Genomic DNA, 21,780 nt, shown 5'->3' with positions numbered 1-21,780 from the left:
CTCCAGGAGGCCACAAGAGGGAGACAAGGGACTGCAAAATGGAAAATAGGCATCCACCAACTTTACAGACAACTTCTCCTTGCTCCTACAACCTCCATCCTTGCACAGTTTGTTATTCTTCTAGGTAACATAGTAACAAATCCAAATTGCTGCTCTCTTTGTAGGCAAGCAAGGCTTTGTTGCAACTGCAATTCTTACTTCTTCTTGAAATGTAGGGACGACAGTACATTCCATCACATCCATCTAGTGTACACAGGTAGGTCCATTGTGGCGGGCAGGCGAGCGGGCGGGCTGCTTTATTGGCTGTTTGCTGTTCCCCTACTCCACTCCACTATTTGACTGTTGTGCTGCATCAATCAATCAATCAATCAATCAATCAATCAATCAATCAATCAATCAATCAATCAGTGGCTGGCTCAGGTGCAGCTCTTTAACTTACCTAAAAGGGAGGGCGGAGAGAAGACAAGGAAGGTGAATGAGGTGTTCCAATGTGAAATGCCGGAAACACAGAAACACAGACGACACACAACAAGAGGTGGCAATCTATTCATTAATTGCATTTAATCAATGAGCTCATTATCACTCATGCATTGTCCAACAGGTGTTGAAATAATGGGATTAAAAGGGGAGATCCCTTCAGAAAGACAGAAACAATAGCAAAGACAAAAAACACTTTTGGAATCTGCTTTTAGTCAACACATAAGGAAAGGGTGCACCGGTCCTGGAAATACTGCAATACCAGGTCAATGCGTGGAGTGGACAGAGCAAGCTCTATTTCCATCTCCCTGTTCTAAAAATCCATTTAATATATGGTCCCCAGATAGGGGACGTATCAGATATTAAACTGATAAGAACAGATACTACACTTGATCTTAGCCAAAAGGCCGAGAAGCGATAACCCGAACGGGCCGCGCGTTGCCCGAGCCTGCCCGATACTGCTGTTCAGCCCTTGCAGCGATTCAGCCTACTTCTAGGCAATTCCATGGGGCCCTGCAGGCTCACACACTCACAGCTACACGGGAGGTGAATAAAGGCCGGAGAGGAAGCCAGACAGGATTTGCTTCTTTTGCTTGCACCACAATGCAGTGCTGAAAGAGGAGGAATCGACATAAAAACGCCTTCCTGGCAACGCCCAAATGCCCTGCTGCCATGCAGATAAACACTGGCAGCGGCAGCAAGTGCATGCCCACAGCCACCCCTTGTTCCTTCACACCTTGTATCAGCTGTAATCCAGTCCAGTCCAGTGCTGCCTGCTGAGCAGCACTGACCAACACTGCCTGGGCCCAGGCTTTTATCTCTGAGGCCCCATTATGATGTCAGAAAGCTGGCTCTGGAATCCTGAGGGCTCCACTATGACACGTGCAAAGTTCCGTCTGAACTTTATATAAGACGGTGAGGCTCAGTCAGTCACTCAGTGTTGCCTGAGAGGGCAACACTGCAACAGCCGGCCGCCAGGCTGTCTTTTTTTGCACAGCTAGTTGCCTCCAGGAGGCCACAAGAGGGAGACAAGGGACTGCAAATGGAAAATAGGCATCCACCAACTTTACAGACAACTTCTCCTTGCTCCTACAACCTCCATCCTTGCACAGTTTGTTATTCTTCTAGGTAACATAGTAACAAATCCAAATTGCTGCTCTCTTTGTAGGCAAGCAAGGCTTTGTTGCAACTGCAATTCTTACTTCTTCTTGAAATGTAGGGACGACAGTACATTCCATCACATCCATCTAGTGTACACAGGTAGGTCCATTGTGGCGGGCAGGCGAGCGGGCGGGCTGCTTTATTGGCTGTTTGCTGTTCCCCTACTCCACTCCACTATTTGACTGTTGTGCTGCTCATCAATCAATCTATCAATCAATCAATCAATCAATCAATCAATCAATCAATCAGTGGCTGGCTCAGGTGCAGCTCTTTAACTTACCTAAAAGGGAGGGCGGAGAGAAGACAAGGAAGGTGAATGAGGTGTTCCAATGTGAAATGCCGGAAACACAGAAACACAGACGACACACAACAAGAGGTGGCAATCTATTCATTAATTGCATTTAATCAATGAGCTCATTATCACTCATGCATTGTCCAACAGGTGTTGAAATAATGGATTAAAAGGGGAGATCCCTTCAGAAAGACAGAAACAATAGCAAAGACAAAAAACACTTTTGGAATCTGCTTTTAGTCAACACATAAGGAAAGGGTGCACCGGTCCCTGGAAATACTGCAATACCAGGTCAATGCGTGGAGTGGACAGAGCAAGCTCTATTTCCATCTCCCTGTTCTAAAAATCCATTTAATATATGGTCCCCAGATAGGGGACGTATCAGATATTAAACTGATAAGAACAGATACTACACTTGATCTTAGCCAAAAGGCCGAGAAGCGATAACCCGAACGGGCCGCGCGTTGCCCGAGCCTGCCCGATACTGCTGTTCAGCCCTTGCAGCGATTCAGCCTACTTCTAGGCAATTCCATGGGGCCCTGCAGGCTCACACACTCACAGCTACACGGGAGGTGAATAAAGGCGAGAGGAAGCCAGACAGGATTTGCTTCTTTTGCTTGCACCACAATGCAGTGCTGAAAGAGGAGGAATCTACATAAAACGCCTTCCTGGCAACGCCCAAATGCCCTGCTGCCATGCAGATAAACACTGGCAGCGGCAGCAAGTGCATGCCCACAGCCACCCCTTGTTCCTTCACACCTTGTATCAGCTGTAATCCAGTCCAGTCCAGTGCTGCCTGCTGAGCAGCACTGACCAACACTGCCTGGGCCCAGGCTTTTATCTCTGAGGCCCCATTATGATGTCAGAAAGCTGGCTCTGGAATCCTGAGGGCTCCACTATGACACGTGCAAAGTTCCGTCTGAACTTTATATAAGACGGTGAGGCTCAGTCAGTCACTCAGTGTTGCCTGAGAGGGCAACACTGCAACAGCCGGCCGCCAGGCTGTCTTTTTTTTGCACAGCTAGTTGCCTCCAGGAGGCCACAAGAGGGAGACAAGGGACTGCAAAATGGAAAATAGGCATCCACCAACTTTACAGACAACTTCTCCTTGCTCCTACAACCTCCATCCTTGCACAGTTTGTTATTCTTCTAGGTAACATAGTAACAAATCCAAATTGCTGCTCTCTTTGTAGGCAAGCAAGGCTTTGTTGCAACTGCAATTCTTACTTCTTCTTGAAATGTAGGGACGACAGTACATTCCATCACATCCATCTAGTGTACACAGGTAGGTCCATTGTGGCGGGCAGGCGAGCGGGCGGGCTGCTTTATTGGCTGTTTGCTGTTCCCCTACTCCACTCCACTATTTGACTGTTGTGCTGCATCAATCAATAATCATCAATCAATCAATCAATCAATCAATCAATCAATCAGTGGCTGGCTCAGGTGCAGCTCTTTAACTTACCTAAAAGGGAGGGCGGAGAGAAGACAAGGAAGGTGAATGAGGTGTTCCAATGTGAAATGCCGGAAACACAGAAACACAGACGACACACAACAAGAGGTGGCAATCTATTCATTAATTGCATTTAATCAATGAGCTCATTATCACTCATGCATTGTCCAACAGGTGTTGAAATAATGGGATTAAAAGGGGAGATCCCTTCAGAAAGACAGAAACAATAGCAAAGACAAAAAACACTTTTGGAATCTGCTTTTAGTCAACACATAAGGAAAGGGTGCACCGGTCCTGGAAATACTGCAATACCAGGTCAATGCGTGGAGTGGACAGAGCAAGCTCTATTTCCATCTCCCTGTTCTAAAAATCCATTTAATATATGGTCCCCAGATAGGGGACGTATCAGATATTAAACTGATAAGAACAGATACTACACTTGATCTTAGCCAAAAGGCCGAGAAGCGATAACCCGAACGGGCCGCGCGTTGCCCGAGCCTGCCCGATACTGCTGTTCAGCCCTTGCAGCGATTCAGCCTACTTCTAGGCAATTCCATGGGGCCCTGCAGGCTCACACACTCACAGCTACACGGGAGGTGAATAAAGGCCGGAGAGGAAGCCAGACAGGATTTGCTTCTTTTGCTTGCACCACAATGCAGTGCTGAAAGAGGAGGAATCTACATAAAAACGCCTTCCTGGCAACGCCCAAATGCCCTGCTGCCATGCAGATAAACACTGGCAGCGGCAGCAAGTGCATGCCCACAGCCACCCCTTGTTCCTTCACACCTTGTATCAGCTGTAATCCAGTCCAGTCCAGTGCTGCCTGCTGAGCAGCACTGACCAACACTGCCTGGGCCCAGGCTTTTATCTCTGAGGCCCCATTATGATGTCAGAAAGCTGGCTCTGGAATCCTGAGGGCTCCACTATGACACGTGCAAAGTTCCGTCTGAACTTTATATAAGACGGTGAGGCTCAGTCAGTCACTCAGTGTTGCCTGAGAGGGCAACACTGCAACAGCCGGCCGCCAGGCTGTCTTTTTTTTGCACAGCTAGTTGCCTCCAGGAGGCCACAAGAGGGAGACAAGGGACTGCAAAATGGAAAATAGGCATCCACCAACTTTACAGACAACTTCTCCTTGCTCCTACAACCTCCATCCTTGCACAGTTTGTTATTCTTCTAGGTAACATAGTAACAAATCCAAATTGCTGCTCTCTTTGTAGGCAAGCAAGGCTTTGTTGCAACTGCAATTCTTACTTCTTCTTGAAATGTAGGGACGACAGTACATTCCATCACATCCATCTAGTGTACACAGGTAGGTCCATTGTGGCGGGCAGGCGAGCGGGCGGGCTGCTTTATTGGCTGTTTGCTGTTCCCCTACTCCACTCCACTATTTGACTGTTGTGCTGCATCAATCAATCAATCAATCAATCAATCAATCAATCAATCAATCAATCAATCAGTGGCTGGCTCAGGTGCAGCTCTTTAACTTACCTAAAAGGGAGGGCGGAGAGAAGACAAGGAAGGTGAATGAGGTGTTCCAATGTGAAATGCCGGAAACACAGAAACACAGACGACACACAACAAGAGGTGGCAATCTATTCATTAATTGCATTTAATCAATGAGCTCATTATCACTCATGCATTGTCCAACAGGTGTTGAAATAATGGGATTAAAAGGGGAGATCCCTTCAGAAAGACAGAAACAATAGCAAAGACAAAAAACACTTTTGGAATCTGCTTTTAGTCAACACATAAGGAAAGGGTGCACCGGTCCTGGAAATACTGCAATACCAGGTCAATGCGTGGAGTGGACAGAGCAAGCTCTATTTCCATCTCCCTGTTCTAAAAATCCATTTAATATATGGTCCCCAGATAGGGGACGTATCAGATATTAAACTGATAAGAACAGATACTACACTTGATCTTAGCCAAAAGGCCGAGAAGCGATAACCCGAACGGGCCGCGCGTTGCCCGAGCCTGCCCGATACTGCTGTTCAGCCCTTGCAGCGATTCAGCCTACTTCTAGGCAATTCCATGGGGCCCTGCAGGCTCACACACTCACAGCTACACGGGAGGTGAATAAAGGCCGGAGAGGAAGCCAGACAGGATTTGCTTCTTTTGCTTGCACCACAATGCAGTGCTGAAAGAGGAGGAATCTACATAAAAACGCCTTCCTGGCAACGCCCAAATGCCCTGCTGCCATGCAGATAAACACTGGCAGCGGCAGCAAGTGCATGCCCACAGCCACCCCTTGTTCCTTCACACCTTGTATCAGCTGTAATCCAGTCCAGTCCAGTGCTGCCTGCTGAGCAGCACTGACCAACACTGCCTGGGCCCAGGCTTTTATCTCTGAGGCCCCATTATGATGTCAGAAAGCTGGCTCTGGAATCCTGAGGGCTCCACTATGACACGTGCAAAGTTCCGTCTGAACTTTATATAAGACGGTGAGGCTCAGTCAGTCACTCAGTGTTGCCTGAGAGGGCAACACTGCAACAGCCGGCCGCCAGGCTGTCTTTTTTTTGCACAGCTAGTTGCCTCCAGGAGGCCACAAGAGGGAGACAAGGGACTGCAAAATGGAAAATAGGCATCCACCAACTTTACAGACAACTTCTCCTTGCTCCTACAACCTCCATCCTTGCACAGTTTGTTATTCTTCTAGGTAACATAGTAACAAATCCAAATTGCTGCTCTCTTTGTAGGCAAGCAAGGCTTTGTTGCAACTGCAATTCTTACTTCTTCTTGAAATGTAGGGACGACAGTACATTCCATCACATCCATCTAGTGTACACAGGTAGGTCCATTGTGGCGGGCAGGCGAGCGGGCGGGCTGCTTTATTGGCTGTTTGCTGTTCCCCTACTCCACTCCACTATTTGACTGTTGTGCTGCATCAATCAATCAATCAATCAATCAATCAATCAATCAATCAATCAATCAATCAGTGGCTGGCTCAGGTGCAGCTCTTTAACTTACCTAAAAGGGAGGGCGGAGAGAAGACAAGGAAGGTGAATGAGGTGTTCCAATGTGAAATGCCGGAAACACAGAAACACAGACGACACACAACAAGAGGTGGCAATCTATTCATTAATTGCATTTAATCAATGAGCTCATTATCACTCATGCATTGTCCAACAGGTGTTGAAATAATGGGATTAAAAGGGGAGATCCCTTCAGAAAGACAGAAACAATAGCAAAGACAAAAAACACTTTTGGAATCTGCTTTTAGTCAACACATAAGGAAAGGGTGCACCGGTCCTGGAAATACTGCAATACCAGGTCAATGCGTGGAGTGGACAGAGCAAGCTCTATTTCCATCTCCCTGTTCTAAAAATCCATTTAATATATGGTCCCCAGATAGGGGACGTATCAGATATTAAACTGATAAGAACAGATACTACACTTGATCTTAGCCAAAAGGCCGAGAAGCGATAACCCGAACGGGCCGCGCGTTGCCCGAGCCTGCCCGATACTGCTGTTCAGCCCTTGCAGCGATTCAGCCTACTTCTAGGCAATTCCATGGGGCCCTGCAGGCTCACACACTCACAGCTACACGGGAGGTGAATAAAGGCCGGAGAGGAAGCCAGACAGGATTTGCTTCTTTTGCTTGCACCACAATGCAGTGCTGAAAGAGGAGGAATCTACATAAAAACGCCTTCCTGGCAACGCCCAAATGCCCTGCTGCCATGCAGATAAACACTGGCAGCGGCAGCAAGTGCATGCCCACAGCCACCCCTTGTTCCTTCACACCTTGTATCAGCTGTAATCCAGTCCAGTCCAGTGCTGCCTGCTGAGCAGCACTGACCAACACTGCCTGGGCCCAGGCTTTTATCTCTGAGGCCCCATTATGATGTCAGAAAGCTGGCTCTGGAATCCTGAGGGCTCCACTATGACACGTGCAAAGTTCCGTCTGAACTTTATATAAGACGGTGAGGCTCAGTCAGTCACTCAGTGTTGCCTGAGAGGGCAACACTGCAACAGCCGGCCGCCAGGCTGTCTTTTTTTTGCACAGCTAGTTGCCTCCAGGAGGCCACAAGAGGGAGACAAGGGACTGCAAAATGGAAAATAGGCATCCACCAACTTTACAGACAACTTCTCCTTGCTCCTACAACCTCCATCCTTGCACAGTTTGTTATTCTTCTAGGTAACATAGTAACAAATCCAAATTGCTGCTCTCTTTGTAGGCAAGCAAGGCTTTGTTGCAACTGCAATTCTTACTTCTTCTTGAAATGTAGGGACGACAGTACATTCCATCACATCCATCTAGTGTACACAGGTAGGTCCATTGTGGCGGGCAGGCGAGCGGGCGGGCTGCTTTATTGGCTGTTTGCTGTTCCCCTACTCCACTCCACTATTTGACTGTTGTGCTGCATCAATCAATCAATCAATCAATCAATCAATCAATCAATCAATCAATCAATCAAGTGGCTGGCTCAGGTGCAGCTCTTTAACTTACCTAAAAGGGAGGGCGGAGAGAAGACAAGGAAGGTGAATGAGGTGTTCCAATGTGAAATGCCGGAAACACAGAAACACAGACGACACACAACAAGAGGTGGCAATCTATTCATTAATTGCATTTAATCAATGAGCTCATTATCACTCATGCATTGTCCAACAGGTGTTGAAATAATGGGATTAAAAGGGGAGATCCCTTCAGAAAGACAGAAACAATAGCAAAGACAAAAAACACTTTTGGAATCTGCTTTTAGTCAACACATAAGGAAAGGGTGCACCGGTCCTGGAAATACTGCAATACCAGGTCAATGCGTGGAGTGGACAGAGCAAGCTCTATTTCCATCTCCCTGTTCTAAAAATCCATTTAATATATGGTCCCCAGATAGGGGACGTATCAGATATTAAACTGATAAGAACAGATACTACACTTGATCTTAGCCAAAAGGCCGAGAAGCGATAACCCGAACGGGCCGCGCGTTGCCCGAGCCTGCCCGATACTGCTGTTCAGCCCTTGCAGCGATTCAGCCTACTTCTAGGCAATTCCATGGGGCCCTGCAGGCTCACACACTCACAGCTACACGGGAGGTGAATAAAGGCCGGAGAGGAAGCCAGACAGGATTTGCTTCTTTTGCTTGCACCACAATGCAGTGCTGAAAGAGGAGGAATCTACATAAAAACGCCTTCCTGGCAACGCCCAAATGCCCTGCTGCCATGCAGATAAACACTGGCAGCGGCAGCAAGTGCATGCCCACAGCCACCCCTTGTTCCTTCACACCTTGTATCAGCTGTAATCCAGTCCAGTCCAGTGCTGCCTGCTGAGCAGCACTGACCAACACTGCCTGGGCCCAGGCTTTTATCTCTGAGGCCCCATTATGATGTCAGAAAGCTGGCTCTGGAATCCTGAGGGCTCCACTATGACACGTGCAAAGTTCCGTCTGAACTTTATATAAGACGGTGAGGCTCAGTCAGTCACTCAGTGTTGCCTGAGAGGGCAACACTGCAACAGCCGGCCGCCAGGCTGTCTTTTTTTTGCACAGCTAGTTGCCTCCAGGAGGCCACAAGAGGGAGACAAGGGACTGCAAAATGGAAAATAGGCATCCACCAACTTTACAGACAACTTCTCCTTGCTCCTACAACCTCCATCCTTGCACAGTTTGTTATTCTTCTAGGTAACATAGTAACAAATCCAAATTGCTGCTCTCTTTGTAGGCAAGCAAGGCTTTGTTGCAACTGCAATTCTTACTTCTTCTTGAAATGTAGGGACGACAGTACATTCCATCACATCCATCTAGTGTACACAGGTAGGTCCATTGTGGCGGGCAGGCGAGCGGGCGGGCTGCTTTATTGGCTGTTTGCTGTTCCCCTACTCCACTCCACTATTTGACTGTTGTGCTGCATCAATCAATCAATCAATCAATCAATCAATCAATCAATCAAGTGGCTGGCTCAGGTGCAGCTCTTTAACTTACCTAAAAGGGAGGGCGGAGAGAAGACAAGGAAGGTGAATGAGGTGTTCCAATGTGAAATGCCGGAAACACAGAAACACAGACGACACACAACAAGAGGTGGCAATCTATTCATTAATTGCATTTAATCAATGAGCTCATTATCACTCATGCATTGTCCAACAGGTGTTGAAATAATGGGATTAAAAGGGGAGATCCCTTCAGAAAGACAGAAACAATAGCAAAGACAAAAAACACTTTTGGAATCTGCTTTTAGTCAACACATAAGGAAAGGGTGCACCGGTCCTGGAAATACTGCAATACCAGGTCAATGCGTGGAGTGGACAGAGCAAGCTCTATTTCCATCTCCCTGTTCTAAAAATCCATTTAATATATGGTCCCCAGATAGGGGACGTATCAGATATTAAACTGATAAGAACAGATACTACACTTGATCTTAGCCAAAAGGCCGAGAAGCGATAACCCGAACGGGCCGCGCGTTGCCCGAGCCTGCCCGATACTGCTGTTCAGCCCTTGCAGCGATTCAGCCTACTTCTAGGCAATTCCATGGGGCCCTGCAGGCTCACACACTCACAGCTACACGGGAGGTGAATAAAGGCCGGAGAGGAAGCCAGACAGGATTTGCTTCTTTTGCTTGCACCACAATGCAGTGCTGAAAGAGGAGGAATCTACATAAAAACGCCTTCCTGGCAACGCCCAAATGCCCTGCTGCCATGCAGATAAACACTGGCAGCGGCAGCAAGTGCATGCCCACAGCCACCCCTTGTTCCTTCACACCTTGTATCAGCTGTAATCCAGTCCAGTCCAGTGCTGCCTGCTGAGCAGCACTGACCAACACTGCCTGGGCCCAGGCTTTTATCTCTGAGGCCCCATTATGATGTCAGAAAGCTGGCTCTGGAATCCTGAGGGCTCCACTATGACACGTGCAAAGTTCCGTCTGAACTTTATATAAGACGGTGAGGCTCAGTCAGTCACTCAGTGTTGCCTGAGAGGGCAACACTGCAACAGCCGGCCGCCAGGCTGTCTTTTTTTTGCACAGCTAGTTGCCTCCAGGAGGCCACAAGAGGGAGACAAGGGACTGCAAAATGGAAAATAGGCATCCACCAACTTTACAGACAACTTCTCCTTGCTCCTACAACCTCCATCCTTGCACAGTTTGTTATTCTTCTAGGTAACATAGTAACAAATCCAAATTGCTGCTCTCTTTGTAGGCAAGCAAGGCTTTGTTGCAACTGCAATTCTTACTTCTTCTTGAAATGTAGGGACGACAGTACATTCCATCACATCCATCTAGTGTACACAGGTAGGTCCATTGTGGCGGGCAGGCGAGCGGGCGGGCTGCTTTATTGGCTGTTTGCTGTTCCCCTACTCCACTCCACTATTTGACTGTTGTGCTGCATCAATCAATCAATCAATCAATCAATCAATCAATCAATCAATCAATCAATCAGTGGCTGGCTCAGGTGCAGCTCTTTAACTTACCTAAAAGGGAGGGCGGAGAGAAGACAAGGAAGGTGAATGAGGTGTTCCAATGTGAAATGCCGGAAACACAGAAACACAGACGACACACAACAAGAGGTGGCAATCTATTCATTAATTGCATTTAATCAATGAGCTCATTATCACTCATGCATTGTCCAACAGGTGTTGAAATAATGGGATTAAAAGGGGAGATCCCTTCAGAAAGACAGAAACAATAGCAAAGACAAAAAACACTTTTGGAATCTGCTTTTAGTCAACACATAAGGAAAGGGTGCACCGGTCCTGGAAATACTGCAATACCAGGTCAATGCGTGGAGTGGACAGAGCAAGCTCTATTTCCATCTCCCTGTTCTAAAAATCCATTTAATATATGGTCCCCAGATAGGGGACGTATCAGATATTAAACTGATAAGAACAGATACTACACTTGATCTTAGCCAAAAGGCCGAGAAGCGATAACCCGAACGGGCCGCGCGTTGCCCGAGCCTGCCCGATACTGCTGTTCAGCCCTTGCAGCGATTCAGCCTACTTCTAGGCAATTCCATGGGGCCCTGCAGGCTCACACACTCACAGCTACACGGGAGGTGAATAAAGGCCGGAGAGGAAGCCAGACAGGATTTGCTTCTTTTGCTTGCACCACAATGCAGTGCTGAAAGAGGAGGAATCTACATAAAAACGCCTTCCTGGCAACGCCCAAATGCCCTGCTGCCATGCAGATAAACACTGGCAGCGGCAGCAAGTGCATGCCCACAGCCACCCCTTGTTCCTTCACACCTTGTATCAGCTGTAATCCAGTCCAGTCCAGTGCTGCCTGCTGAGCAGCACTGACCAACACTGCCTGGGCCCAGGCTTTTATCTCTGAGGCCCCATTATGATGTCAGAAAGCTGGCTCTGGAATCCTGAGGGCTCCACTATGACACGTGCAAAGTTCCGTCTGAACTTTATATAAGACGGTGAGGCTCAGTCAGTCACTCAGTGTTGCCTGAGAGGGCAACACTGCAACAGCCGGCCGCCAGGCTGTCTTTTTTTTGCACAGCTAGTTGCCTCCAGGAGGCCACAAGAGGGAGACAAGGGACTGCAAAATGGAAAATAGGCATCCACCAACTTTACAGACAACTTCTCCTTGCTCCTACAACCTCCATCCTTGCACAGTTTGTTATTCTTCTAGGTAACATAGTAACAAATCCAAATTGCTGCTCTCTTTGTAGGCAAGCAAGGCTTTGTTGCAACTGCAATTCTTACTTCTTCTTGAAATGTAGGGACGACAGTACATTCCATCACATCCATCTAGTGTACACAGGTAGGTCCATTGTGGCGGGCAGGCGAGCGGGCGGGCTGCTTTATTGGCTGTTTGCTGTTCCCCTACTCCACTCCACTATTTGACTGTTGTGCTGCATCAATCAATCAATCAATCAATCAATCAATCAATCAATCAATCAATCAGTGGCTGGCTCAGGTGCAGCTCTTTAACTTACCTAAAAGGGAGGGCGGAGAGAAGACAAGGAAGGTGAATGAGGTGTTCCAATGTGAAATGCCGGAAACACAGAAACACAGACGACACACAACAAGAGGTGGCAATCTATTCATTAATTGCATTTAATCAATGAGCTCATTATCACTCATGCATTGTCCAACAGGTGTTGAAATAATGGGATTAAAAGGGGAGATCCCTTCAGAAAGACAGAAACAATAGCAAAGACAAAAAACACTTTTGGAATCTGCTTTTAGTCAACACATAAGGAAAGGGTGCACCGGTCCTGGAAATACTGCAATACCAGGTCAATGCGTGGAGTGGACAGAGCAAGCTCTATTTCCATCTCCCTGTTCTAAAAATCCATTTAATATATGGTCCCCAGATAGGGGACGTATCAGATATTAAACTGATAAGAACAGATACTACACTTGATCTTAGCCAAAAGGCCGAGAAGCGATAACCCGAACGGGCCGCGCGTTGCCCGAGCCTGCCCGATACTGCTGTTCAGCCCTTGCAGCGATTCAGCCTACTTCTAGGCAATTCCATGGGGCCCTGCAGGCTCACACACTCACAGCTACACGGGAGGTGAATAAAGGCCGGAGAGGAAGCCAGACAGGATTTGCTTCTTTTGCTTGCACCACAATGCAGTGCTGAAAGAGGAGGAATCTACATAAAAACGCCTTCCTGGCAACGCCCAAATGCCCTGCTGCCATGCAGATAAACACTGGCAGCGGCAGCAAGTGCATGCCCACAGCCACCCCTTGTTCCTTCACACCTTGTATCAGCTGTAATCCAGTCCAGTCCAGTGCTGCCTGCTGAGCAGCACTGACCAACACTGCCTGGGCCCAGGCTTTTATCTCTGAGGCCCCATTATGATGTCAGAAAGCTGGCTCTGGAATCCTGAGGGCTCCACTATGACACGTGCAAAGTTCCGTCTGAACTTTATATAAGACGGTGAGGCTCAGTCAGTCACTCAGTGTTGCCTGAGAGGGCAACACTGCAACAGCCGGCCGCCAGGCTGTCTTTTTTTTGCACAGCTAGTTGCCTCCAGGAGGCCACAAGAGGGAGACAAGGGACTGCAAAATGGAAAATAGGCATCCACCAACTTTACAGACAACTTCTCCTTGCTCCTACAACCTCCATCCTTGCACAGTTTGTTATTCTTCTAGGTAACATAGTAACAAATCCAAATTGCTGCTCTCTTTGTAGGCAAGCAAGGCTTTGTTGCAACTGCAATTCTTACTTCTTCTTGAAATGTAGGGACGACAGTACATTCCATCACATCCATCTAGTGTACACAGGTAGGTCCATTGTGGCGGGCAGGCGAGCGGGCGGGCTGCTTTATTGGCTGTTTGCTGTTCCCCTACTCCACTCCACTATTTGACTGTTGTGCTGCATCAATCAATCAATCAATCAATCAATCAATCAATCAATCAATCAATCAATCAGTGGCTGGCTCAGGTGCAGCTCTTTAACTTACCTAAAAGGGAGGGCGGAGAGAAGACAAGGAAGGTGAATGAGGTGTTCCAATGTGAAATGCCGGAAACACAGAAACACAGACGACACACAACAAGAGGTGGCAATCTATTCATTAATTGCATTTAATCAATGAGCTCATTATCACTCATGCATTGTCCAACAGGTGTTGAAATAATGGGATTAAAAGGGGAGATCCCTTCAGAAAGACAGAAACAATAGCAAAGACAAAAAACACTTTTGGAATCTGCTTTTAGTCAACACATAAGGAAAGGGTGCACCGGTCCTGGAAATACTGCAATACCAGGTCAATGCGTGGAGTGGACAGAGCAAGCTCTATTTCCATCTCCCTGTTCTAAAAATCCATTTAATATATGGTCCCCAGATAGGGGACGTATCAGATATTAAACTGATAAGAACAGATACTACACTTGATCTTAGCCAAAAGGCCGAGAAGCGATAACCCGAACGGGCCGCGCGTTGCCCGAGCCTGCCCGATACTGCTGTTCAGCCCTTGCAGCGATTCAGCCTACTTCTAGGCAATTCCATGGGGCCCTGCAGGCTCACACACTCACAGCTACACGGGAGGTGAATAAAGGCCGGAGAGGAAGCCAGACAGGATTTGCTTCTTTTGCTTGCACCACAATGCAGTGCTGAAAGAGGAGGAATCTACATAAAAACGCCTTCCTGGCAACGCCCAAATGCCCTGCTGCCATGCAGATAAACACTGGCAGCGGCAGCAAGTGCATGCCCACAGCCACCCCTTGTTCCTTCACACCTTGTATCAGCTGTAATCCAGTCCAGTCCAGTGCTGCCTGCTGAGCAGCACTGACCAACACTGCCTGGGCCCAGGCTTTTATCTCTGAGGCCCCATTATGATGTCAGAAAGCTGGCTCTGGAATCCTGAGGGCTCCACTATGACACGTGCAAAGTTCCGTCTGAACTTTATATAAGACGGTGAGGCTCAGTCAGTCACTCAGTGTTGCCTGAGAGGGCAACACTGCAACAGCCGGCCGCCAGGCTGTCTTTTTTTTGCACAGCTAGTTGCCTCCAGGAGGCCACAAGAGGGAGACAAGGGACTGCAAAATGGAAAATAGGCATCCACCAACTTTACAGACAACTTCTCCTTGCTCCTACAACCTCCATCCTTGCACAGTTTGTTATTCTTCTAGGTAACATAGTAACAAATCCAAATTGCTGCTCTCTTTGTAGGCAAGCAAGGCTTTGTTGCAACTGCAATTCTTACTTCTTCTTGAAATGTAGGGACGACAGTACATTCCATCACATCCATCTAGTGTACACAGGTAGGTCCATTGTGGCGGGCAGGCGAGCGGGCGGGCTGCTTTATTGGCTGTTTGCTGTTCCCCTACTCCACTCCACTATTTGACTGTTGTGCTGCATCAATCAATCAATCAATCAATCAATCAATCAATCAATCAATCAATCAGTGGCTGGCTCAGGTGCAGCTCTTTAACTTACCTAAAAGGGAGGGCGGAGAGAAGACAAGGAAGGTGAATGAGGTGTTCCAATGTGAAATGCCGGAAACACAGAAACACAGACGACACACAACAAGAGGTGGCAATCTATTCATTAATTGCATTTAATCAATGAGCTCATTATCACTCATGCATTGTCCAACAGGTGTTGAAATAATGGGATTAAAAGGGGAGATCCCTTCAGAAAGACAGAAACAATAGCAAAGACAAAAAACACTTTTGGAATCTGCTTTTAGTCAACACATAAGGAAAGGGTGCACCGGTCCTGGAAATACTGCAATACCAGGTCAATGCGTGGAGTGGACAGAGCAAGCTCTATTTCCATCTCCCTGTTCTAAAAATCCATTTAATATATGGTCCCCAGATAGGGGACGTATCAGATATTAAACTGATAAGAACAGATACTACACTTGATCTTAGCCAAAAGGCCGAGAAGCGATAACCCGAACGGGCCGCGCGTTGCCCGAGCCTGCCCGATACTGCTGTTCAGCCCTTGCAGCGATTCAGCCTACTTCTAGGCAATTCCATGGGGCCCTGCAGGCTCACACACTCACAGCTACACGGGAGGTGAATAAAGGCCGGAGAGGAAGCCAGACAGGATTTGCTTCTTTTGCTTGCACCACAATGCAGTGCTGAAAGAGGAGGAATCTACATAAAAACGCCTTCCTGGCAACGCCCAAATGCCCTGCTGCCATGCAGATAAACACTGGCAGCGGCAGCAAGTGCATGCCCACAGCCACCCCTTGTTCCTTCACACCTTGTATCAGCTGTAATCCAGTCCAGTCCAGTGCTGCCTGCTGAGCAGCACTGACCAACACTGCCTGGGCCCAGGCTTTTATCTCTGAGGCCCCATTATGATGTCAGAAAGCTGGCTCTGGAATCCTGAGGGCTCCACTATGACACGTGCAAAGTTCCGTCTGAACTTTATATAAGACGGTGAGGCTCAGTCAGTCACTCAGTGTTGCCTGAGAGGGCAACACTGCAACAGCCGGCCGCCAGGCTGTCTTTTTTTTGCACAGCTAGTTGCCTCCAGGAGGCCACAAGAGGGAGACAAGGGACTGCAAAATGGAAAATAGGCATCCACCAACTTTACAGACAACTTCTCCTTGCTCCTACAACCTCCATCCTTGCACAGTTTGTTATTCTTCTAGGTAACATAGTAACAAATCCAAATTGCTGCTCTCTTTGTAGGCAAGCAAGGCTTTGTTGCAACTGCAATTCTTACTTCTTCTTGAAATGTAGGGACGACAGTACATTCCATCACATCCATCTAGTGTACACAGGTAGGTCCATTGTGGCGGGCAGGCGAGCGGGCGGGCTGCTTTATTGGCTGTTTGCTGTTCCCCTACTCCACTCCACTATTTGACTGTTGTGCTGCATCAATCAATCAATCAATCAATCAATCAATCAATCAATCAATCAGTGGCTGGCTCAGGTGCAGCTCTTTAACTTACCTAAAAGGGAGGGCGGAGAGAAGACAAGGAAGGTGAATGAGGTGTTCCAATGTGAAATGCCGGAAACACAGAAACACAGACGACACACAACAAGAGGTGGCAATCTATTCATTAATTGCATTTAATCAATGAGCTCATTATCACTCATGCATTGTCCAACAGGTGTTGAAATAATGGGATTAAAAGGGGAGATCCCTTCAGAAAGACAGAAACAATAGCAAAGACAAAAAACACTTTTGGAATCTGCTTTTAGTCAACACATAAGGAAAGGGTGCACCGGTCCTGGAAATACTGCAATACCAGGTCAATGCGTGGAGTGGACAGAGCAAGCTCTATTTCCATCTCCCTGTTCTAAAAATCCATTTAATATATGGTCCCCAGATAGGGGACGTATCAGATATTAAACTGATAAGAACAGATACTACACTTGATCTTAGCCAAAAGGCCGAGAAGCGATAACCCGAACGGGCCGCGCGTTGCCCGAGCCTGCCCGATACTGCTGTTCAGCCCTTGCAGCGATTCAGCCTACTTCTAGGCAATTCCATGGGGCCCTGCAGGCTCACACACTCACAGCTACACGGGAGGTGAATAAAGGCCGGAGAGGAAGCCAGACAGGATTTGCTTCTTTTGCTTGCACCACAATGCAGTGCTGAAAGAGGAGGAATCTACATAAAAACGCCTTCCTGGCAACGCCCAAATGCCCTGCTGCCATGCAGATAAACACTGGCAGCGGCAGCAAGTGCATGCCCACAGCCACCCCTTGTTCCTTCACACCTTGTATCAGCTGTAATCCAGTCCAGTCCAGTGCTGCCTGCTGAGCAGCACTGACCAACACTGCCTGGGCCCAGGCTTTTATCTCTGAGGCCCCATTATGATGTCAGAAAGCTGGCTCTGGAATCCTGAGGGCTCCACTATGACACGTGCAAAGTTCCGTCTGAACTTTATATAAGACGGTGAGGCTCAGTCAGTCACTCAGTGTTGCCTGAGAGGGCAACACTGCAACAGCCGGCCGCCAGGCTGTCTTTTTTTTGCACAGCTAGTTGCCTCCAGGAGGCCACAAGAGGGAGACAAGGGACTGCAAAATGGAAAATAGGCATCCACCAACTTTACAGACAACTTCTCCTTGCTCCTACAACCTCCATCCTTGCACAGTTTGTTATTCTTCTAGGTAACATAGTAACAAATCCAAATTGCTGCTCTCTTTGTAGGCAAGCAAGGCTTTGTTGCAACTGCAATTCTTACTTCTTCTTGAAATGTAGGGACGACAGTACATTCCATCACATCCATCTAGTGTACACAGGTAGGTCCATTGTGGCGGGCAGGCGAGCGGGCGGGCTGCTTTATTGGCTGTTTGCTGTTCCCCTACTCCACTCCACTATTTGACTGTTGTGCTGCATCAATCAATCAATCAATCAATCAATCAATCAATCAATCAATCAATCAGTGGCTGGCTCAGGTGCAGCTCTTTAACTTACCTAAAAGGGAGGGCGGAGAGAAGACAAGGAAGGTGAATGAGGTGTTCCAATGTGAAATGCCGGAAACACAGAAACACAGACGACACACAACAAGAGGTGGCAATCTATTCATTAATTGCATTTAATCAATGAGCTCATTATCACTCATGCATTGTCCAACAGGTGTTGAAATAATGGGATTAAAAGGGGAGATCCCTTCAGAAAGACAGAAACAATAGCAAAGACAAAAAACACTTTTGGAATCTGCTTTTAGTCAACACATAAGGAAAGGGTGCACCGGTCCTGGAAATACTGCAATACCAGGTCAATGCGTGGAGTGGACAGAGCAAGCTCTATTTCCATCTCCCTGTTCTAAAAATCCATTTAATATATGGTCCCCAGATAGGGGACGTATCAGATATTAAACTGATAAGAACAGATACTACACTTGATCTTAGCCAAAAGGCCGAGAAGCGATAACCCGAACGGGCCGCGCGTTGCCCGAGCCTGCCCGATACTGCTGTTCAGGATTCAGCCTACTTCTAGGCAATTCCATGGGGCCCTGCAGGCTCACACACTCACAGCTACACGGGAGGTGAATAAAGGCCGGAGAGGAAGCCAGACAGGATTTGCTTCTTTTGCTTGCACCACAATGCAGTGCTGAAAGAGGAGGAATCTACATAAAAACGCCTTCCTGGCAACGCCCAAATGCCCTGCTGCCATGCAGATAAACACTGGCAGCGGCAGCAAGTGCATGCCCACAGCCACCCCTTGTTCCTTCACACCTTGTATCAGCTGTAATCCAGTCCAGTCCAGTGCTGCCTGCTGAGCAGCACTGACCAACACTGCCTGGGCCCAGGCTTTTATCTCTGAGGCCCCATTATGATGTCAGAAAGCTGGCTCTGGAATCCTGAGGGCTCCACTATGACACGTGCAAAGTTCCGTCTGAACTTTATATAAGACGGTGAGGCTCAGTCAGTCACTCAGTGTTGCCTGAGAGGGCAACACTGCAACAGCCGGCCGCCAGGCTGTCTTTTTTTTGCACAGCTAGTTGCCTCCAGGAGGCCACAAGAGGGAGACAAGGGACTGCAAAATGGAAAATAGGCATCCACCAACTTTACAGACAACTTCTCCTTGCTCCTACAACCTCCATCCTTGCACAGTTTGTTATTCTTCTAGGTAACATAGTAACAAATCCAAATTGCTGCTCTCTTTGTAGGCAAGCAAGGCTTTGTTGCAACTGCAATTCTTACTTCTTCTTGAAATGTAGGGACGACAGTACATTCCATCACATCCATCTAGTGTACACAGGGTACATTCCATCACATCCATCTAGTGTACACAGGTAGGTCCATTGTGGCGGGCAGGCGAGCGGGCGGGCTGCTTTATTGGCTGTTTGCTGTTCCCCTACTCCACTCCACTATTTGACTGTTGTGCTGCATCAATCAATCAATCAATCAATCAATCAATCAATCAATCAATCAGTGGCTGGCTCAGGTGCAGCTCTTTAACTTACCTAAAAGGGAGGGCGGAGAGAAGACAAGGAAGGTGAATGAGGTGTTCCAATGTGAAATGCCGGAAACACAGAAACACAGACGACACACAACAAGAGGTGGCAATCTATTCATTATTGCATTTAATCAATGAGCTCATTATCACTCATGCATTGTCCAACAGGTGTTGAAATAATGGGATTAAAAGGGGAGATCCCTTCAGAAAGACAGAAACAATAGCAAAGACAAAAAACACTTTTGGAATCTGCTTTTAGTCAACACATAAGGAAAGGGTGCACCGGTCCTGGAAATACTGCAATACCAGGTCAATGCGTGGAGTGGACAGAGCAAGCTCTATTTCCATCTCCCTGTTCTAAAAATCCATTTAATATATGGTCCCCAGATAGGGGACGTATCAGATATTAAACTGATAAGAACAGATACTACACTTGATCTTAGCCAAAAGGCCGAGAAGCGATAACCCGAACGGGCCGCGCGTTGCCCGAGCCTGCCCGATACTGCTGTTCAGCCCTTGCAGCGATTCAGCCTACTTCTAGGCAATTCCATGGGGCCCTGCAGGCTCACACACTCACAGCTACACGGGAGGTGAATAAAGGCCGGAGAGGAAGCCAGACAGGATTTGCTTCTTTTGCTTGCACCACAATGCAGTGCTGAAAGAGGAGGAATCTACATAAAAACGCCTTCCTGGCAACGCCCAAATGCCCTGCTGCCATGCAGATAAACACTGGCAGCGGCAGCAAGTGCATGCCCACAGCCACCCCTTGTTCCTTCACACCTTGTATCAGCTGTAATCCAGTCCAGTCCAGTGCTGCCTGCTGAGCAGCACTGACCAACACTGCCTGGGCCCAGGCTTTTATCTCTGAGGCCCCATTATGATGTCAGAAAGCTGGCTCTGGAATCCTGAGGGCTCCACTATGACACGTGCAAAGTTCCGTCTGAACTTTATATAAGACGGTGAGGCTCAGTCAGTCACTCAGTGTTGCCTGAGAGGGCAACACTGCAACAGCCGGCCGCCAGGCTGTCTTTTTTTTGCACAGCTAGTTGCCTCCAGGAGGCCACAAGAGGGAGACAAGGGACTGCAAAATGGAAAATAGGCATCCACCAACTTTACAGACAACTTCTCCTTGCTCCTACAACCTCCATCCTTGCACAGTTTGTTATTCTTCTAGGTAACATAGTAACAAATCCAAATTGCTGCTCTCTTTGTAGGCAAGCAAGGCTTTGTTGCAACTGCAATTCTTACTTCTTCTTGAAATGTAGGGACGACAGTACATTCCATCACATCCATCTAGTGTACACAGGTAGGTCCATTGTGGCGGGCAGGCGAGCGGGCGGGCTGCTTTATTGGCTGTTTGCTGTTCCCCTACTCCACTCCACTATTTGACTGTTGTGCTGCATCAATCAATCAATCAATCAATCAATCAATCAATCAATCAATCAATCAATCAATCAATCAGTGGCTGGCTCAGGTGCAGCTCTTTAACTTACCTAAAAGGGAGGGCGGAGAGAAGACAAGGAAGGTGAATGAGGTGTTCCAATGTGAAATGCCGGAAACACAGAAACACAGACGACACACAACAAGAGGTGGCAATCTATTCATTAATTGCATTTAATCAATGAGCTCATTATCACTCATGCATTGTCCAACAGGTGTTGAAATAATGGGATTAAAAGGGGAGATCCCTTCAGAAAGACAGAAACAATAGCAAAGACAAAAAACACTTTTGGAATCTGCTTTTAGTCAACACATAAGGAAAGGGTGCACCGGTCCTGGAAATACTGCAATACCAGGTCAATGCGTGGAGTGGACAGAGCAAGCTCTATTTCCATCTCCCTGTTCTAAAAATCCATTTAATATATGGTCCCCAGATAGGGGACGTATCAGATATTAAACTGATAAGAACAGATACTACACTTGATCTTAGCCAAAAGGCCGAGAAGCGATAACCCGAACGGGCCGCGCGTTGCCCGAGCCTGCCCGATACTGCTGTTCAGCCCTTGCAGCGATTCAGCCTACTTCTAGGCAATTCCATGGGGCCCTGCAGGCTCACACACTCACAGCTACACGGGAGGTGAATAAAGGCCGGAGAGGAAGCCAGACAGGATTTGCTTCTTTTGCTTGCACCACAATGCAG

General features: G+C 47.7%; 15 non-coding genes across 15 annotated transcripts; all 15 read right to left on the bottom strand.

Annotated features, from left to right (window-relative positions):
• Window positions 1-705: 705 nt before the first annotated feature.
• LOC142689595 (U2 spliceosomal RNA) lies at window positions 706-896 on the bottom strand. The gene has a single exon (XR_012858453.1). It is a non-coding gene; the product is annotated as a U2 spliceosomal RNA (small nuclear RNA).
• A 1,287-nt stretch (window positions 897-2,183) lies between these two features.
• On the bottom strand, window positions 2,184-2,375 carry LOC142689698 (U2 spliceosomal RNA). Its single transcript, XR_012858547.1, has one exon. It is a non-coding gene; the product is annotated as a U2 spliceosomal RNA (small nuclear RNA).
• A 1,283-nt stretch (window positions 2,376-3,658) lies between these two features.
• LOC142689594 (U2 spliceosomal RNA) lies at window positions 3,659-3,849 on the bottom strand. Its single transcript, XR_012858452.1, has one exon. It is a non-coding gene; the product is annotated as a U2 spliceosomal RNA (small nuclear RNA).
• Window positions 3,850-5,137: 1,288 nt separating this feature from the next.
• LOC142689592 (U2 spliceosomal RNA) lies at window positions 5,138-5,328 on the bottom strand. Its single transcript, XR_012858450.1, has one exon. It is a non-coding gene; the product is annotated as a U2 spliceosomal RNA (small nuclear RNA).
• A 1,288-nt stretch (window positions 5,329-6,616) lies between these two features.
• On the bottom strand, window positions 6,617-6,807 carry LOC142689591 (U2 spliceosomal RNA). The gene has a single exon (XR_012858449.1). It is a non-coding gene; the product is annotated as a U2 spliceosomal RNA (small nuclear RNA).
• Window positions 6,808-8,096: 1,289 nt separating this feature from the next.
• LOC142689590 (U2 spliceosomal RNA) lies at window positions 8,097-8,287 on the bottom strand. Its single transcript, XR_012858448.1, has one exon. It is a non-coding gene; the product is annotated as a U2 spliceosomal RNA (small nuclear RNA).
• Window positions 8,288-9,564: 1,277 nt separating this feature from the next.
• On the bottom strand, window positions 9,565-9,755 carry LOC142689588 (U2 spliceosomal RNA). Its single transcript, XR_012858447.1, has one exon. It is a non-coding gene; the product is annotated as a U2 spliceosomal RNA (small nuclear RNA).
• Window positions 9,756-11,043: 1,288 nt separating this feature from the next.
• Window positions 11,044-11,234, bottom strand: LOC142689587 (U2 spliceosomal RNA). Its single transcript, XR_012858446.1, has one exon. It is a non-coding gene; the product is annotated as a U2 spliceosomal RNA (small nuclear RNA).
• Window positions 11,235-12,518: 1,284 nt separating this feature from the next.
• LOC142689586 (U2 spliceosomal RNA) lies at window positions 12,519-12,709 on the bottom strand. Its single transcript, XR_012858445.1, has one exon. It is a non-coding gene; the product is annotated as a U2 spliceosomal RNA (small nuclear RNA).
• A 1,288-nt stretch (window positions 12,710-13,997) lies between these two features.
• Window positions 13,998-14,188, bottom strand: LOC142689585 (U2 spliceosomal RNA). Its single transcript, XR_012858444.1, has one exon. It is a non-coding gene; the product is annotated as a U2 spliceosomal RNA (small nuclear RNA).
• Window positions 14,189-15,472: 1,284 nt separating this feature from the next.
• LOC142689584 (U2 spliceosomal RNA) lies at window positions 15,473-15,663 on the bottom strand. Its single transcript, XR_012858443.1, has one exon. It is a non-coding gene; the product is annotated as a U2 spliceosomal RNA (small nuclear RNA).
• Window positions 15,664-16,943: 1,280 nt separating this feature from the next.
• LOC142689583 (U2 spliceosomal RNA) lies at window positions 16,944-17,134 on the bottom strand. The gene has a single exon (XR_012858442.1). It is a non-coding gene; the product is annotated as a U2 spliceosomal RNA (small nuclear RNA).
• A 1,284-nt stretch (window positions 17,135-18,418) lies between these two features.
• On the bottom strand, window positions 18,419-18,609 carry LOC142689582 (U2 spliceosomal RNA). The gene has a single exon (XR_012858441.1). It is a non-coding gene; the product is annotated as a U2 spliceosomal RNA (small nuclear RNA).
• A 1,303-nt stretch (window positions 18,610-19,912) lies between these two features.
• On the bottom strand, window positions 19,913-20,103 carry LOC142689580 (U2 spliceosomal RNA). The gene has a single exon (XR_012858439.1). It is a non-coding gene; the product is annotated as a U2 spliceosomal RNA (small nuclear RNA).
• A 1,296-nt stretch (window positions 20,104-21,399) lies between these two features.
• LOC142689579 (U2 spliceosomal RNA) lies at window positions 21,400-21,590 on the bottom strand. Its single transcript, XR_012858438.1, has one exon. It is a non-coding gene; the product is annotated as a U2 spliceosomal RNA (small nuclear RNA).
• Window positions 21,591-21,780: the final 190 nt, after the last annotated feature.

Source organism: Rhinoderma darwinii (genome assembly GCF_050947455.1).
Source record: "Rhinoderma darwinii isolate aRhiDar2 chromosome 5 unlocalized genomic scaffold, aRhiDar2.hap1 SUPER_5_unloc_31, whole genome shotgun sequence".
Lineage (NCBI taxonomy): Eukaryota > Metazoa > Chordata > Amphibia > Anura > Rhinodermatidae > Rhinoderma > Rhinoderma darwinii.
Note: the sequence above shows the minus strand (reverse complement) of the source record. Positions and strands in the feature narration are given on the sequence as shown.